This window comes from Podarcis tiliguerta (assembly GCF_965153285.1).
Source record: "Podarcis tiliguerta genome assembly, chromosome: 9".
NCBI classification, from domain to species: Eukaryota; Metazoa; Chordata; class Lepidosauria; order Squamata; family Lacertidae; genus Podarcis; species Podarcis tiliguerta.
The window spans coordinates 33322365-33340127 of NC_139542.1; the positions used below are offsets into that span (position 1 = coordinate 33322365).

The 17763-nt window shown below is 39.6% G+C and overlaps 1 long non-coding RNA gene across 1 annotated transcript in view; it reads right to left on the reverse strand.

The window, feature by feature from the left end:
• The window catches only part of LOC310685469, a 222671-nt gene that overhangs the window by 133108 nt on the left and 71800 nt on the right, over positions 1-17763 (reverse strand). The gene's annotated exons all lie outside the window — the stretch shown is intronic.

The following is a 17763-nucleotide window of genomic DNA, read 5'->3' on the forward strand; positions in this document are numbered from 1 at the left end:
TGAAGAAGGGCTTCAGAGGATGATTGTGGGATCTAGGTTAGTTCATATGGAGTGAGAGAGTGTGTGTGTGTGTGTAAAAAACCTTGAGAATATCAATCTGCCTAGGATATAAGTGGGTGTTTGATGCAAGTCATGGTCTAATGCAGGCAAAGCTAGAATGGGCTGGAAACATCAAATTCTGTGCATAGAACCATTTAAACTGGATTCTGCCTGAGTCCCTTCTTTGGACCACTGTGAAAGTGGAAGCACATTTTGCATATGTGGAAAGCTACTTGCTCCTTTGATTTTGCTTCTCATTTCCACCTCTGACATTGAAAATAGATTTGAGCAAAAATTTCTAGCGAGTAATCACTTGTAGGGATGGTTGTATGAGCATTTAAGATATGTGAATGGAAGCAAATTTCCTTCACGCTTTGCACTATGATGTATGTTTCAGACTTGTGGATTACAGCTAACATGCAAACATTTTCTGCTTGCTTTTCTAAACGCACTTCCAAACTATTAGTGAGGAAACTCACATAAGAAGCAGTCTTTAATATAGGAGAGATTTGTTTGCTATATCTTGTCGCTTACTGGGGAAGGAGACGCCACCACAGTCTATGCTTATCTGCATTCAGCTCGTGGCTAGGCTCTTGCAACTCCTCTAAGTTAGCTGATGCAATTTCTATCAAATTTAGCACAGATCAGTAGGCAGTGATTGTGACCTTATTCCAAACCACCTCATCATTCCCGGCACACTTTCTCCCCTATCATTCATCCTGGTATTTTAAAAGTATTATTAAAAGTGGGAGAAAGTGAAAAACAGAAACAATTTTTAATTCTAAGTATAAGAATTAAATGGCATTTAATTAACAGACTAGGGAAAGAGCAAAGATCAGTAACAGAGCACACGGTTTGAATGAAACTGATCCCTGGTTCAATCCCTATTATACCCAAAGTGATGTGATAGTAAATATTAAGTTTAGGAGCTCAGCCTGGGATGGCTCAGTCAGCAGAGTGTGAAATGTTTAATCCCAGGGTTGTGGGTTCGAGCCGCCCATTGGGTAAAAGATTCTCAAACACAACTTAATTTGCAGCTAAGTTGATGACCTGCTCACAACACAAAGGCAATACATAGCATAACATGCAGTTCATTGGGATCATCATTACTTCAGTCCTATGTATTGTTTTCTGATACATAGTAGTTTGATGCCATATTGGTGGTGTACAACCCCAATAACAGCATGCATGTCTGGCCATGCCTCAGCATCCATACATTCAGCTGCATGCATGAAAAGGTCCGCACGCATACATCTGTGAACATACAAGCATGTGATTAGGAAGTCCAGCCAAACAGGTTTCCTGATGACATGTAAGGCCCCACATGCACACCACTGTATAGGCATAGGTATTTCCATCTGACCACATGGAACATGTTCTGGACACACAGACATTGGGGGAATAGCCAGAAGGGTGTGTCCATGTTAGCACATCCTTATGTCATGACCCCAGGCCAGGAATTCTTGGAGGCAGAGTGCTGAAAAGAACCCTGAGCTGATCCTGCCTTCCTTACCTAACCTTCCTGTCTGCCTTGAGCCTTGACACCTCCCCCGTGCTTGGCACCTCCCCTATGCTTGAGCCACCACCTATCTGTGGTGATAGGAATCCCCATAGATCACGACACCCTGCTCCATCTCACACACTCACTGAACATGCTAACAGTTCATCTGAAAGGGCTACTGTGACTCAGATGTGCAAGTCATATCTCACATATTGCAGGCGTAGAATGAAGGAGCAAATATCAAAGAACTGCATTTTCCAGCCACTGCAAGCAATAGAATCCATTCAGCTGTGTTCGTGGGTTGACATTTCCAGAATCCACAGTAATATATACCAAAGAACAGCAGGGGTTGAATATGTGTAGAGTGCCATATAGATTTTGATGAAAAGTTTAGAAGATAGTTTCTTTCGGGGAGAGGCATTTTGACAACTGTTTTGCATAGGGAGTATCCATGGACCAATTCTGCTATACTCATTGATACATTAAAATATTGCTGGGAGAGGAATATGATTTCATTATTTTCCCAATACGAGTATTTTGTAAGAGATCATAGCTTAGAGTGTGACCACACATTTTCCTGTACCTTATCAACATCTCCAAGATAATACAAGGCAGATTTTTTTCCCTTGTGTCTCCCTTACTTGAAACATTAAAAAACACCACATTTTTCTGATACCCGTGAGAAATATATATTAGTCAGAATGAGTCTGTAATAGGACCCAGTATTAATAAGTTTTCTATGGCTTCAATCCAATCAACTGTGCAACAATCTCCATATGCTAAAGAGAGGCAGCCCCACATAAGCAGTGTGTGATATGGCATGGAAGCCTGTTGCCCAAATGACACTGGGTATGTGCAAAACTTTGGGCGTATCCAAAGTAGGTCTTTGGAACTTGGCCTATGTCTGCAGTCCTTTGCTATCTCCTGAAGAAACATGCATAGCTTCAGGCTATATATTATTTCAATACAATTGTGTTGTAACTACTGTGATGTGATGTGCATATGTGACATTTAAACAACATTACAGTCCTTCTCAATAATTTTGGGCTCTCCTGATTTAATCTTATGAAGACACTCAGAAATGACAATTGAATATTTTATTGTTTTAATGGCTGGTGTGATATCCTTGGTTCTTCAAAAAGTTCTGCTTCGTTTCAGGATGCATTTTATCACCCGTTCTATCCCTGAGTCAATCATGAATGTTTCCGATTGTTCAACAAAAAAGTTTTTAATCATGTTTGCTTTTGAACTTTGTGCAACCATGGCACTGTTCTGGGCACATCAGCAAAGTGGAGGGGGAGAGATAAATATCACACCTGCCTCAAGTTGGTGCAGGTGTGCTGTGACTTTCTCCGTCATTTCTCCTGATAGTAAAATGCTTTAATAAGCACATTGCTTTATGCCGCCTACAAACTTTTTAAAATACATAATTCTGATGGGAATTATTTGCTCTGAAAAGTGTTGTGTAGCTTTTCTTTCCTCCTCCACAATTTGACACTTCTGCTTGTTAAGGTGGCTCTTAAGGCAGTGATTACAGGCTTGAAATGTTACTAAGGCAGCATAGGAGCACAGGGTGCAACCTTATGCTAGCTCAGATCATTTGTCCACCTGGACAATATTGCCTACTTCTGGGGTTCTTACTCTGGTAACACACCGGTTGAAAACTACATAGACCTGCCAGTCACAAAATGGTGGTGCAGCCCGCTCCCCCTGAAAAAACCCAGACACTTCATGTCATCTTTCTTTCCAGCTTCTTATACACTCACCTCTTCCTCTTATAACAGCTTTCCTCTCTTATCCCCTTCCTTTGTATTCCCAGTTTATTGATTGATAATAATCTGGGCTTTTTTCAGCCAGGACTCACCAGAACTCAGTTCTGGCACCTCCCAGGTGTGCACCACTGCCATTATAAGAGAACAAGAGAGATGTTCATGATGAGTTCCAACACCTCTTTTCTAGGAAAATAGTAATGATGATGATGATACATATAAAATATTTGCCTTTTTATTTTATTTTAAATATCCTCCAATAGTTCCCCCGGCCCCTTTCCCTTCTTCGCCACTCTTCCAAAATAAAACTTCTCTGCCTTCTGTCCTCCTTAACTCAGCATGCAAGGCATTTATGGCCTTCTTGTTGTTTTCAAAAGGCCCACTGAAGAACCACTGAAGAACTACTGTTACTGGTGATGTCAAGATAAGCTAAGGACTTATACTCTCCAAATGAAGAAATTTTTATCACTTAGTTTGTGCAAACCCAGAAATTGGATCTTTGACCAGGATGCCAATCCAGACACAGCATCCATTAACAATGCTTGTTATTCTGTTTGGTACCCCCCAATTCAAGATCAACTATTCAAGGTCCCTTGAGACATTCACTGGCAGTGGCAGTTCAGGGTCTTAAGCAGATGTCATCCCCATCACCAGATATGTGACCCTTTCTACAAAGTAGAAGGCTGCTTCCTATATTCCTCTATGTAGAAAGAGCCCCAGGGGTTCTGGCAGGCAGCAATTAATTGTCATTAAATGTTATTTCTATGTAAGTGGTTCCCTGTTTCTAGTCCCACTGAAACTCCATCAGATTTCCTACTGGAAAACAACCTGCACACTGTGGGTTCTGGTCAGCTGTGTGAGTCCTCAGGTTGCATAGCCTTGGCCTATGTATTATATAGCACGAGCAATGCCCCTCAGCTACTAGTACCTTTTACAGGCATCCCAGCTCTTCTTCAGCCCTCCTCCATTATAATCATGCTGCCTGCATTCATTTAGAGCCAGATTTAAAAATTCACTTCAACTTTAATACATCTTGAGCTATTTTGTCCTGTCTTGTCTAATGTAATCAACAGGCATTGGTCTTTTATCATTGTCACTTCATCTCCAATGCACAGGGAATGCTCAGTAAACAGGATTCTGGAAACGGGTTTATTGCATGTCACCTCTGACTCTGACTTCATATAAGGCAAAGAAACAATAAAACATCTGGGGTTGTTTTATTACTTACTCAAAAATGTGTCAAAATAACAATTTTCTTCATATTTTCCCCTTGATTTACAGACTGATCTCAGTTCATATAAGCACTCTTTAGAGCCACAACTCCTTACGTTATAAGGAAGCAGTTTGGTGATTACACTCCACCTACATCAATCACATATGGCAAGATATGTTCCATCTTGAGTGCTGAAGTCTACTGTTACTTCAACAGGAAATGGAAGCATATTCTCTACTTTTTGGAGTTTAGGCAAACTTATATGCAAGGGTTGCTGCTATTGTTGGGGTTGGGGTTGTTGGAGTGGGCACTCATTGGCCTTTGGCATATTCGCTGTACCTGCCTCAATGTGAACCCTTGATGTTAGACTTGACCAACATAAATTAGTGTGGAATTGTATTATGGTTGGAATATCAAGAAGTAATTTGCTACTATTTATCCTGGGATGCTTAAGACACACAGAATTTGCTAATAATAATCCTTTAATGTGCAGGGGCACCAACATTATGCCTCCTAACATTTCATTCATGCTACCCCAGTTCTCTGACACAAGATATAGCCAATCCGAATAATTTATGCCTTTTCAGCATATTGGAATAAGTGGAATACTTTATTGTTATTCAGATTACTGAAATAGCCTCAATATAAGGTAACAGAGATTTTTATATATTTCTGTGCAGTGCTATTTTTCTAGAAAAAGAGGTGCCACAACTCACCATGAATGCCTCCCTTGTTCTCTTATAATGGCAGTGGCACCCACCTGAGAGGTGCCGGAACTGAGTTCTGGCGAGTTCCAGCTGGAAAAAAAGTCCTGCTTGTGCAAACTGGCATTTCAGGTAGGTGATTGAATCCCTCTGACAAAAATGTAACAGTCTGGAGGTGACCTGAGCCTGGTTTTTTGGGGTGTGTGTGACAAGGGAACAAATGGGCTTAGGATCATGATCTCCTCAACTCATGCCTGACACACATACCCAAATTCCACATTTCTGGCCCATCACTGACAGAGAGGCAAGTACCAGCATCCTGTTCCCCTAGGCTGCCCTTCCAGTGGATATTGGATTTTTCCCTAAGCTTGTTAAAACACTGGAGTAGACATATTTGCCAAGAACAGGAGGCCAACAATATTTCTAAAGCAAATGAAGGGAAATTGAGAAACGAATGACATTATTGGAGCTGGCTGAACTACCAAAATAATCATCATTATTGCTACACTTCCTCTCTAATATAGTTGTGGAAAGCTAATGATGTGCACTCAAGTTTATGAAAGTACCTTCAAGTGGCTCTTATAACTTCCCTTTATCGAAGACGCTGGTCAATACTTTAGAGTTCCTCTGAGCTTATGCATTCTGATCAAACTACAGAGCAAAAAAGATAAAATTCCTTGGCTAATTACATGCCTGAAGGCGCATTAACAATGCAAGTGTCAGTGCTGTGCTAGAAACTCATTTTACATTTCTAGCCCAGCACCGGTTGCAAAGCTTTGAATGTGACAAAGTGGGAAAGAGTAATATTTGTTTCAGTAGCTTTTCTGCAGAGATAGTGGAGAAAGCCAGGCACCTAACAAAGCATTATTTCACATGGTAAGAAGGAAGCCACAAAAAAAGAAGAAAAAAGAAGTGTTAATCTGGTCATCATGGCTGGATAAAAGGAGAGCAAAACATAATCTTAAATAGGTGGTAGAAAATAAATAAATGAATAACCAAAGGGAGGGGGGAATCTGAGCTAGTTGGCAGGATTAAATGTTGATACCTTTTCTGATTTCAGTATTTCAATTAATTTGTAAATATTTTTATCCCTTTCATAAATCCACATTCCTAAAGCATATTTGCTCCCCCCCCCCAAAAAAAAAACCTTTTGGGAAATGTCTGCCTTCTTTCTTTGGTTTTCATCTTGGATTTCAAGGGGGATGCTTCAGGAATTCACCAGGACCACATTCCAAAGTGGAATGTGTGTAGTAGAAGTCATTCATCTTCACACCCTGCACTGCAGTGAAGGGTGCAAGGTGGCCCGAGGCTTACATTTTAAAAATGAAACAAATGATGCAGTAAACGTGGGGTTGCAAATGACTAGAGGAGTGATAACGGGACATGATGACCTGCTGTCCTCCTCCAGGAACATTATATATAATAAAATGGCTGTCCCATGTGTCTGTGAAAGATCCTTGTAATCCATGATCACATATAAGGAAAGGACTAGCAATAATATATATATATATATATTATTCCATTATATATATATATATATTATTTCCATTTATCAATCTCTTGTTATAAAATACTACCTTGATTTAATTTTTGATGACCTCATGAAACATTTTATTTCATTCTAATGTCTTCCACTGTAATTATACTAATTCGATTGGTCCATGCTAAAAAATTCAAGGAAACCTTGGTATTTCTGAGGCTTCATGCTGTTCTCTGTGCTCACTCATACTTCAAATATAATGGCAACAACCACCCACTAATCTAGGGAATTCATACTCATTCAAGGTATCACAAAGTCCAGCATCTCTAAATAGTTTCCAAAGTCATCCAGGTGTCAAATTCAGCATAATATTCTACCAATCATCTTATGTGCTGACTGTCTTTTGAATACAGTATATATATATATATATATATATATATATATATATATATACACACACACACACACACACACATAATTTGAATAGAACTGAACATACCATTCAAATGGATGAAGATACATACTACATACTAATGGACTGTATTAAAGGACTTCCAACTCCCATCAGCTCCAACCATCATGGTCAATAGTTGGGGATGATGGATCCTGCAGTCCAACAGTGTCTGGAGGGCCAGGGTGGATAAAGTGAGGATAAAGTAAGGCTGAGGGAGTACAGCCTCAAGATAGGTCCATAGCTCATCTGCAGGAAGTTCCAGGTTCAATCTATGGCATATCCAAGTAGGGTTGGGACAGACCCCTGCCCAAAATCTTGAAGAGACACTGAATATCTGTGTAGACAATACTGAGCTAGATGGGCCAAGAAAGCATCTTTCTATGTGCTGTACAATTCTAAGCAGGCTCTCTAGGCAGGTTATATAAAATATGTTTATTTTTCTATATATTATCCACTGATTTTTAATACCAACTATCCAAATAAAAATGCTTTTTAAAAAATCTGTAGCATTTTTATATTGATGATAAATATCCAAACCATGCAGAATTCCTCAACATTCCAGAATGTTTTTTCCGTGCAAAGGATTATGAAGTTAACTCAGAGATATATTATACACCTGTGTGAACTGCTGTGTTGATACATTTTTGCCAATTTGCATACTGTTAATGTTTTCAGCTTCAGAACACAAAGTCTTCTTTATTATAAATGATGGCAATATTCTGCTGACTGCAAAACTAAAGGAGACTATGATTGAACACTGCAATTGGCACTTCTTGCTTCTTCTTTATTTTAAACTTGCTTATATACATATATCTGAGTGTTTTTGCAATTAGCAGGGAAAGAATGGTAATATGAGCTATTAACATTCCTGAACCTTGCTAAGACCTTGTCTGCGACAAAATATTTTTCTCTTTCTTCATTTTTTTTATAAAGAAGATAAATAAATAAATAAATAAATAAAAAAGGAGTTTCAATAACACAATCATGGAGCAAAAAGCCCAACTGAATCATCTTTGCCATCCAGTACACTGCATAATGTTCCACTTCAGATATAAATATATTTTCAAATTCATTATTGCAATATATTTCTTCATGTTAATATCAGTGTCCCTCCCTTTTGTAAGTCAATAGCAAGGTCAGCCTAAGAACAAGAGCATTGCTGGATCATACCAAAATTCTGTCTAGTCCATCATTTTATTTCCAAACTATCTGTGTCTCTCCTGATGTTTCCCCCTTCCATGTGGTGGTCAGAGGCTTGCTCTGAATGGTATGTGGAGCTACAACCCTTGATCCACCTAACTTAATACATCAGCCTCCTGCAATGTGGTACTCTCCAGATTTTTTGGAATACAACTCCTATTTCCCCCTGACCACTGGTCATGCTGATTGGGGCTGATGGGGGAGTGGGATCCAACAACATCTGGAGGGCACCAAGTTGGGAAAAGCTGGTCTACAGTGACCAACAGCAGTCCTTCAGGGTTTCAAGAGAGACTTTCCCAGCCTTAGCTAGAGATGCCAGAATCTGTAGGGACTTTTGCTCTAAAACTAAGTTATGGCCCTTTCATGCAGTGCAAACTCAGATGAGTTGTTGAATTATTATTATTATTAAAATCAAAAACAGAAGGAGCATATACTAGCATAGTTCTCACCTCAACCTGTGTTTGGGATGTACCAGTTTAGACAGCCACAAGGATCTCACTTGATTAAATGCTAATCTACTGCCCTCATACCTGAAAAAAAACCCTTCAAATAGAGATGTAAGGAAAAGAATATTAAATTAGACATATTAGATTTATCTATTGTAGGAACAGTGTGGGTTTTGGGAACAGGTGTGCCAACTTAGCCCCGTGACCATGGGTGCCCAGTGTCCTGGGTGCCATGCACCGTGCATGGCCCTGGCACTGAAATTTGTAGGCAACAAAGGCACTGGCAACATGCATCTGGATTTTCCCAGACATTTTCACTAATTTCCACACAGACACTGCTGCCAGCTGTAGTATCCAGTCTGGGAAATTCCAGATGTATGGCAACCCTATGCCCAGCGCCTTCATGGGGAATTTTGTGGGTGCTTGGGCACCCAGGGCCCCAGGGAGTTGGCAGCTATGTTTGGAAGGAAGGGGAATAACATTAAATCATGTGTGAATCCCACTTGCAGCTTTCCCCATCCTGCAGCCCTTGAGAAACTTTTAACTACAATTGTAATCATGCCCAGCCAGCATGGCCACAAGGTCAGGGATGATGCCAGTAAAATAAAACATTTTAAGGATACCAAGTGGGGAAGGCTCTTTAACCCAAAGATGCCATGAAGGAAGGAAAGGTTATGCAATGTCTTAACAAACTCAGCCACTGGAGGGAAGAGTAAACACCTAATATCTGCTGTGTAATTAAAATTGCAATGTGAAATGTATAGCTTATTATAGGGGATATTGTGTGTCTGGATTATTGTGGATTATTCTAAAATTTCACAATAATTAACCTCCCCCCCAAAGGATAGAATATTTATTTTCTTCATCATATTTTTTACTTATATTTCCTCTAATAGGTCCATTTGTGAAACCTATAGTGTTTTTCTCTTCTGTTTAATTATCCTCTGCAAAGGATTGTCTGATCTGATTATCCCCCCCCCCCCTTTTTGCTATAGAACCATCATCTGCTTGCATTTACAGTGTGCATAAAATGAATTGGATGTCCTGGAAAGAAAATAAATTTACAAGGTGCTATAAAAACTCACCACTCTTCATGACAGGATTATATTGCACCTCTCTCAGCTTTTAACTGCATGAGAGCTTTTCATATGGATTGCAGATCAAATAATCAGATTTATACCTGCAAAGAGTTAAATTGTCAACTATCTCTCTAAAGACTGCTTCCCATACCGGTTATTCTGACAGTGATAGAATAGTAATCTGGGAAAGGCTGCTGCAATGGTTGGATGGTGACTAGGGACACTTGGGTTTACTTCAGTCATGAAATCAACTGGGTAACCTTTGGGCTAGTTGGTGTCTAGTTGGTGTCTAAGTTTAGCCTATCTAACAAAGGGATTGTGAGGTCTGTCCTCTAACCCACCTGCAACCAGTTTGCACCACTGGCAGATACTATGCCAGCAGATGATGCCATCACTCCTGCTGTAAATAAAACACCAAAATTGGACTGTCCCCATGTTCCTGCTCCACTCAGGGAGGCAACCACTGGGTTCTAGGCAGTTCTGCAAGGAGACATGTACCCCATGCACCCTACAACTTCAAAATTGTGTGCATGAACTCTTTCTCCCTCTCTTGCATTTGTTTTGGATACAGGAGATCCAATGTGCTGGATAGTTGCCCCTTTCATTCTGATAGGGGAAACGTATCAGCGTTAATTAACTTTGTGAACATTTCTGGAATGGTCTCCAAAATTTGACATTTCTGCACTCCAGATAACAAAAGAGTATCAGAGAATGGTCATCAGGTTGCAACATGCACCGTAATGCTCAAGTGCTCATAAGTGGCAAGAAGTGGCAAGTGGGTGAAACACCTTTAAATTTTACCAACCTCTGCCTTACTCACAATAGCCAATTAGTCATCAGTTATCTGATGGGCATGCGTGACATTTGAACATCGTACATGTGGGTTTTAGATGTTGACAGCAACTGTTTGTCGTCCAGCTTTAGTCATCTGAAACTCATGCCAGATGGCAATTCAGCCACTGAACACTGAAAGAGGTAGAGAAATATATTTATCTGATGCAAATGTTTGCTCATTATGTATTTATGGTCTGTGTTTGAACTGCTTCTAGTTTCTGCCACACCAGAATGATTAAGGTCCAAAACTCCATTTCTGACTGCCATCAGTATTCTTATTCTATGAACTGTTTCTTCTGCTTTAGAAAATACTTTGAAAATATAATGTCATTAGGAAAGGTTGCTAGGTTTATTAACGCTGTTAAGACTAACATTAGTGCTAGATTATTTCTGTAATGTACACTTGGAGTTTTCTTCTTTCCTCCTCATTCCCAAGCCTTTTCCTTTTGTGTGATGTCTTTAGACTGCAAGCCTGATGGTTTTAAACATGAGTCATGAAGATATATCCCTTTGTAATTCTGAAAATCTGACTGCCAAGGCCAAGAGTCTCTTTATAGGTAGGAAAAACATGTGATTTCTATATATTGTATATTTCCTGCCTCTCTATTCAGGGCCAGATTAACAAGAATTAAATTAAAAACTAATCCAATGGTGGTTTGAAGCATTCCACTAAACTTTACTGCATCCTAATTTGCAAAAGTGGTTAAAATACTTTGATATGTGTTATAATAGATTTAACAGCATAAAATGTCCAAACCAACAAGTAGCCTGGGAAAAAAATATATAGCATATTTTAATATAAAATGTGGGGAAGAAGCTTAAATTATTCACAAAAAAATCAAGGCATTTTACAGTTGTCAAACAAGTGAGTGTGAAGACTTTGGAAATACCTTTCAATACGTGTACAAATGTGGACCTAAAAGGTCCCCAACCTTTTTGATCCTGTGGGCATATCTGCAAAATGGATAAACTATGTTGAGCATCACACACAAACACCACAACCAAGCACACACCACAACCTATGTTTTTGGCTACAACATCACCCTGTTTTCAAGCCTAATTTCAGCATGAAGAGAGGGAAATTGTGGGTACCAAGGCAGGTCATTGCTAAGCATGGACATGCTCACAGGCACCAGTAAGCAATTGTAGTAATGGTGGCCTGATACTGTAATGCTCAACTAACTGGAACTTGGAAAACAGGAAGTTATTGCAGTACTAGCTGTCAAGCAAAGACTGCCACTGGTATACAATCTGAGTATGGGAGAGCTTACGGAGAAGCAATTCAGAGAAATGATAAGGTTTTGATTGGGTATTGTTTCTTCAGAAGGCCTTAGTGCTGATATTTAAAACATTCTAAAAGTTATTCTGACCCTGCAACTAATCAGATACACCTGTATATGATTAAAGGGCAGAGGGAGGGGATAATATGGAGATGATATTTACATCAACTTTAAAGAATCCAGGGCTCTCAGATAACAGGCCATTATGTTTAAAATAATTTGTATTTGCCCAAGTGAATTCTGTGCAGTTTTATTTTTTTATTAATAGTACCAGATCTTTGACTAGAGGTAGATTTGTAGAGTTAGAAGGGGCCCCAAGGGCAATCTAGTCCAATCCCTTGCAATGCAGGAAGTAAAACATCTCACCAAAGTTTATTAACCCCAGGGCCAGAAAAAGACATTGTGCCACCTGATGTAGATGCCACCAGCCCTCTGTCCAGTTTACTCCTCTCCCCAGCCCACAGGTTTCTAGGCCCCATTGATTTGCTGCTGCAAATGCTGGCCATGCATTGGACTGTGGCTGATCCTATCATCTTTCTCACTCTGAGGAAGGGTGGACAACATGGCCCAAGCAATTTCCCGTGCTGTCAAAAAATTGCTACCATAGCTAGAAAGTACAGAGGAGTGAAAAGCAATTGGGGCAGGAAGATGAGCAAATAGGCCATGGCAACAGCACAGAAGAAGGATTGTTCCTGGAAACCATATACAAACTTGGTGTCTGGGTGGGTAGAAATGGCTGGGTAGTCTATTAGAACAAGCAAGAAGCAGGCACAGGGAGCACAAATTTGCCTGCTGCCTGAGCCAATGACTTCATTTTGCCAGATGATTGAGCTGGCCCATTAAAGAATTTACGAAAAGTAATTTTTAAGGAAATACTTGGGAAAAAATAGCATTTTAACCTAAGTAAAGGAGCATAAGAGTTACTTTTAACTTTGTCCATGTGGTGAAATTTCATCAGATGAACACTGCAGCCGTCTGATAATCCATAGAGGCTCAGACACCACCGACAGAAGTTGGCACATTTTTATTGGAGAACACTTCAACGTAATCCCAGTCATCACATTTCTTTTCTAGACACATCTCATTTGTTCACCACCTAGTAAATGTTTAGATTCTCAAACCAAAGAGAACAACCACAACGCTGTAAAAACTGCAACCTGTTTTTGTGCACTTGAAAAATAACTTTTCGACATTTTGTTACATTTCCAGATTGCTGGAGCTTACATTATGTTATATTGCAGCATGTGGCACACCAAAGTCTCATGGCATAGCTAAACAAGATGTTAGAGAATGTGGTGCAAAATGCTTTCAGTTTTAGGGAAGGGAGCATATGTTCAAATGGCTGTGCAATTTGTATCCATTGACTGTGTAGTAAAACAATTTAGACTGGAGGAAATACTAGGATTAACCTGCAAGATAGTGTGTGGAATTGGCCATATCCCTAGGATTTCAAAGGTCCCAAAGGGTTTCATGAATTTTGGAAGGACAGCACAGTAGCCATTTAAAGAAGTTATTAACTTAATGACTTAAACCTGCAAAATATGAGAAATGCTAGGATTGTGCTGAATGCCCATGGCTTTTTGGTACAAATTGTTGGGCTGGTTCAGAGGACCTGAGTGTTCCATGAACCCTTTGCTCATCTTGGTTTTTTACCTGCTCAATGGGCCTTGTGCCTGAAGCAAGCTCCCCATAGAGCAAGTCCTTGGGGATCCTACCATCTTCCATTCTATGGACATGACCAAGTCAGCGTAGATGTCATTGAGACAGGAGTGCAAACATGCTGGGAACATGGGTTTGGAAGAGCACATCTTTCTTTGAGAGTGAAGAGCATACCGTATGAGAAACAGACCTTTCGTTTACATCTCTAAATAAAGTAGCATCCACACAATACACGTCCTGTGTGTAGAGAAATGTGCTGATCTGCCAAGAGGGAGCCAACCCAAAATGGGCAGAGTTGCACCATCCTGAAGGAATCAAGTTCATAGCTTGAGCATCTTCCTAGACTTGTTGCTGTCTGTGAAAGCATAGGTGGCAAATTCAGTTTATATGACAGCTTCTATCTGGCTGTTTGGATATCTGAATCTTTGTTGTGTATAGCTAGATTTGTGTACTAATTCATCATGTGTGGATAAGTGAGCTTTTGTATAGCAGGCATTTGGATGGTGGGACCTGTGTGTACAGTGAACCTATCTAATATAGTTGAACTAGTTGAACTGTGTGTCTGTGCCCAACACAAATGCTAGTTTTGACCTGATAGAGATGTGATTGATTCATTCAATTTACATCTTTATTTTTAAACAACAACAACTTAACTGTTTTCCTTAGATTTTAATGGAAAGGTTTTATTGTAGAAAATGTTCCTGCCCTGTATGTTGATGTGTTATTGAACTTTATGACTTGGTTGTTTTATTGTGAGTTTTAATGAATTGCTGTAGTTCCAGAAAAAAGAATTGCATATTGTGGTTATTGTCGTAAGGCTCTATGTGGAGCCCAGAGTCAGGAAAGGTAGCTTAGAAATACCAAAAATAAATACATAAATTCAACAAATACTTTATTACGAGACAAAAATCCAAAGCCTAGATGTATCCATGGGGAAGCATTCCAACTGATTACTAAGATGTGAGTCAGTTTCAGAACAAATCCAACTGCAAATTTACTTTATTCTTAGAAAATATATATTTAACTGAATTACCTTCCATTCCTAGCTATACACCATAAGCTCAGTTTGTTAATGTTTATCATCCCTAAAGTCCTCCCTCCAAAAAAAATTGAAAGATTTTTATAGCTGCATGATGCCCCCCAAACACTCATCTGCTGCTGTGCATAGTCTCTCCAGCCACCAAAATGCCCCAAATCAATGTGCTTAATTCTATTTATTTCTTCACTGGGGAAAGAGTTTCTACGGTTGGACATCACTGGAAAGTGTATTACACAAATGTATGTCTCTCCTCAATTTCATCCTATTAGCTTCTATCTATTCTCTGATTTATGGCTACTTCGGTATATAAATGAAATTGTTGTGAAAATACTTGTACATGTTAAACTGCATCCTGTCATCCATCACTGCTGCAAGAGAAGAGCTATAAATACCTCTTTTGTTAGATGCCACCCAGAAATGCTGCTTATCTGTGTAAAAATAAACTCAGCAAGCAGCTGTAATTTCTTTCACTGCACTGCATCGAACACAAATGCTCACTTGACCCTTCACAACAGGTAACTTTAAAATGGCATAAAATTCAATGTAGCGAGAAGCCAAACAAGTACAATGGTGAAAGCAAATGACCTGCTAAACATAGAGGCATCCAATGCTTTGGGGCAGACGGGAGATCATTGGCCAGATATGTGCAGAGATGCTCACTTCTTGTTGCTTGCTATACCTGAGTTGTTGTCAAAGAAATTTCCAGCATTGTCAGTTTTCATCCAGTAGTGAGAGGGCATGTGTTGTCCTCAGGTGTATCTGTCCACCGATGTGCTAGAGGACTAAATATTTTATGATACTGTATAGACAGGATTATACTTCATGTACTAGGACTATGAAGCTTGTTATTTTCCTAAAGTTACTCAACTTACCATTTCCCCTTCCACCAATTCCCATTTCAAGTAAACACCTGAAGGCCTATGTAAGTGCACTGGTTTGTAACACAAGAAAAGCTTATAATCACACATGTACAAATAAATTTGTTGCAGAGAGGGGAGACTTCAACAAATTCTCCTAGCTAGCTTCAAGCACATGTTGAGTATGTGATCCTATGACACGTCAAAGATATTCAATATCTAAGCAATGTCTTTCTTTGTTGTCTTGGTATGTCTAATAAAAGGCAGATCAGAAGTTCTGTGATGTTCATCTTGTAGCTCAGTTGGCAGAGCATGAGACTCTTAATCTTAGGGTTGTGGGTTCGAGCCCCATGTTGGGCAAAATATTCCTGCATTGCAGGGACTAGATGACTCTTGTGGTCCCTTCCAACTCTACAGTTCCATGATTCACTGGTTATTTTTAAAGCTTGAAGAATCCAGGGTGAAATGTAACAAAATTTTATATGTATGGAGTCCACTCTAGAAGCTTTGCCTATGAACAACTTTTATTCTTCTATTCATTATTTACAATGGAGAACAACATTTACCATGGCAAATCTGCAAGTCTCCAAAAATAAAAAAAATCATCTCATGGCACAGACATTTCTGACACTTACTTCTAGACAGGCTGCGGTATTCAGAGTTCTTGTTCTGTGCATTGTTTATTTTTTAGCCACTTGATAAGACAGAAGAGGCAGACAGGCTCTTTGATCACTGCAGCCTTCCAGCTGGGCAGGAAGCATTTAATCAGCTCCTTCTACCGTAGCAGCATGTAGCCAGTTGGGGAGTGGCAAGCCAGGTTTTCCTCCATACAGCCCTAATTTAAAGTATCAGAGTAGTCTTTCAAGCACTTTCAATCCCTACAGAATATACCAACACTTCACTTGACTTTTAACTGTGAGCTTCCACTTTTTCTGGGAAAGATCCCCAAAGTCCTGGTTATGCATAAGTGGAAATATGCACTGCTGTTACCTGGCTATCCCCTAAATCCAGAGTCCTGTGCTAACCTGTGATCTTCCAAATGCTGTTGCACTAAATCTTCCATCATCCCCAACCATTGGCCATGCTGTCTGCAATTGATGGCTTTCAGAACCCAAAACACCTGGAGGATAAATGGTTAGCTATCTCTGCTAAGTAAATACTCCAGGTTAGAACAAGTATGAAGCACTTTGCACTTATTATGTTTATGTTTTGTTTACTACCAGCCGTGCACCAGCTGGTATCAGGGTGGGTTACAAAACTAAAAAGGGTAAAACAGATTAGAAATATAGGGCTTACAAAATTAAATATAGGGTTTACAAAACTAAAAAGGGTTTAAAAGGGTCAAAAACACCTTAGACTTTGCATAGTAAATTTGTAAAACTACTCATTTGTCTTCCAAAAGATCTTCACAACAATGACTAATGAAATAGCTTGTGACTCAAAATGAGCAGCACAATTTATATTTGAGATTCCATTCCCCCATTTGCCTTTGTATGTATACTGCCTCTCAATCACTCTCATTCCAAGGTAAATTTAAGTCAGTTTTTGTACTTTGCATTTGATGGGAATACTTAACGCTGGCAGCATATCCTAGATCTGCTAACTTGAAAGAGTTAGCAAGTTCAGGCACAGTTTATAAGAGTTTCAGTTCAGTAGTACTAAGGGGCACCTGTTAACCACCCCAAAAACCAAAATTCTATTGCTCAAAATAAATTTTATGAGGAGGTAACGAAAGAGTGGATGGCATTATTGCAACTATGGCCTGAAAGCTACATTCCCTTTTAGACAACCTTACAGAGGCCACATGCCAGTGGTGAACAGGGCCACAAGCACAGGTGAGCAGAGCAATAAATGTGAACATTAACTTTTGCACAGTAGGTTAGCTTCTATATATGGTCCACATTCTTCCACTTTTCTCTCTGTCTTCCATGTAGGCAATTAAGAAACAGTTTCAGAGTTCAAGGACACATTCCAGCCAGGCAAAATGAGGAGGGTGCAAAATAGGGCTGGTGAGAGATTTGATTCAGGAGGGTGCATGGCCTGGGTAAAGCCCAGAGCATCAGCTGGAGAGGTTCTGTTCTACTGTGTGAAGCAAAGGAGACTGTGTATTTCTAGGTATCATAAAGAGCACTAGAAAAATAATAATCCCTTGGTTCAGATATTTCACTGTAACCATACAAGGAAGCCCTAATTAGGAGCAATACCTGAG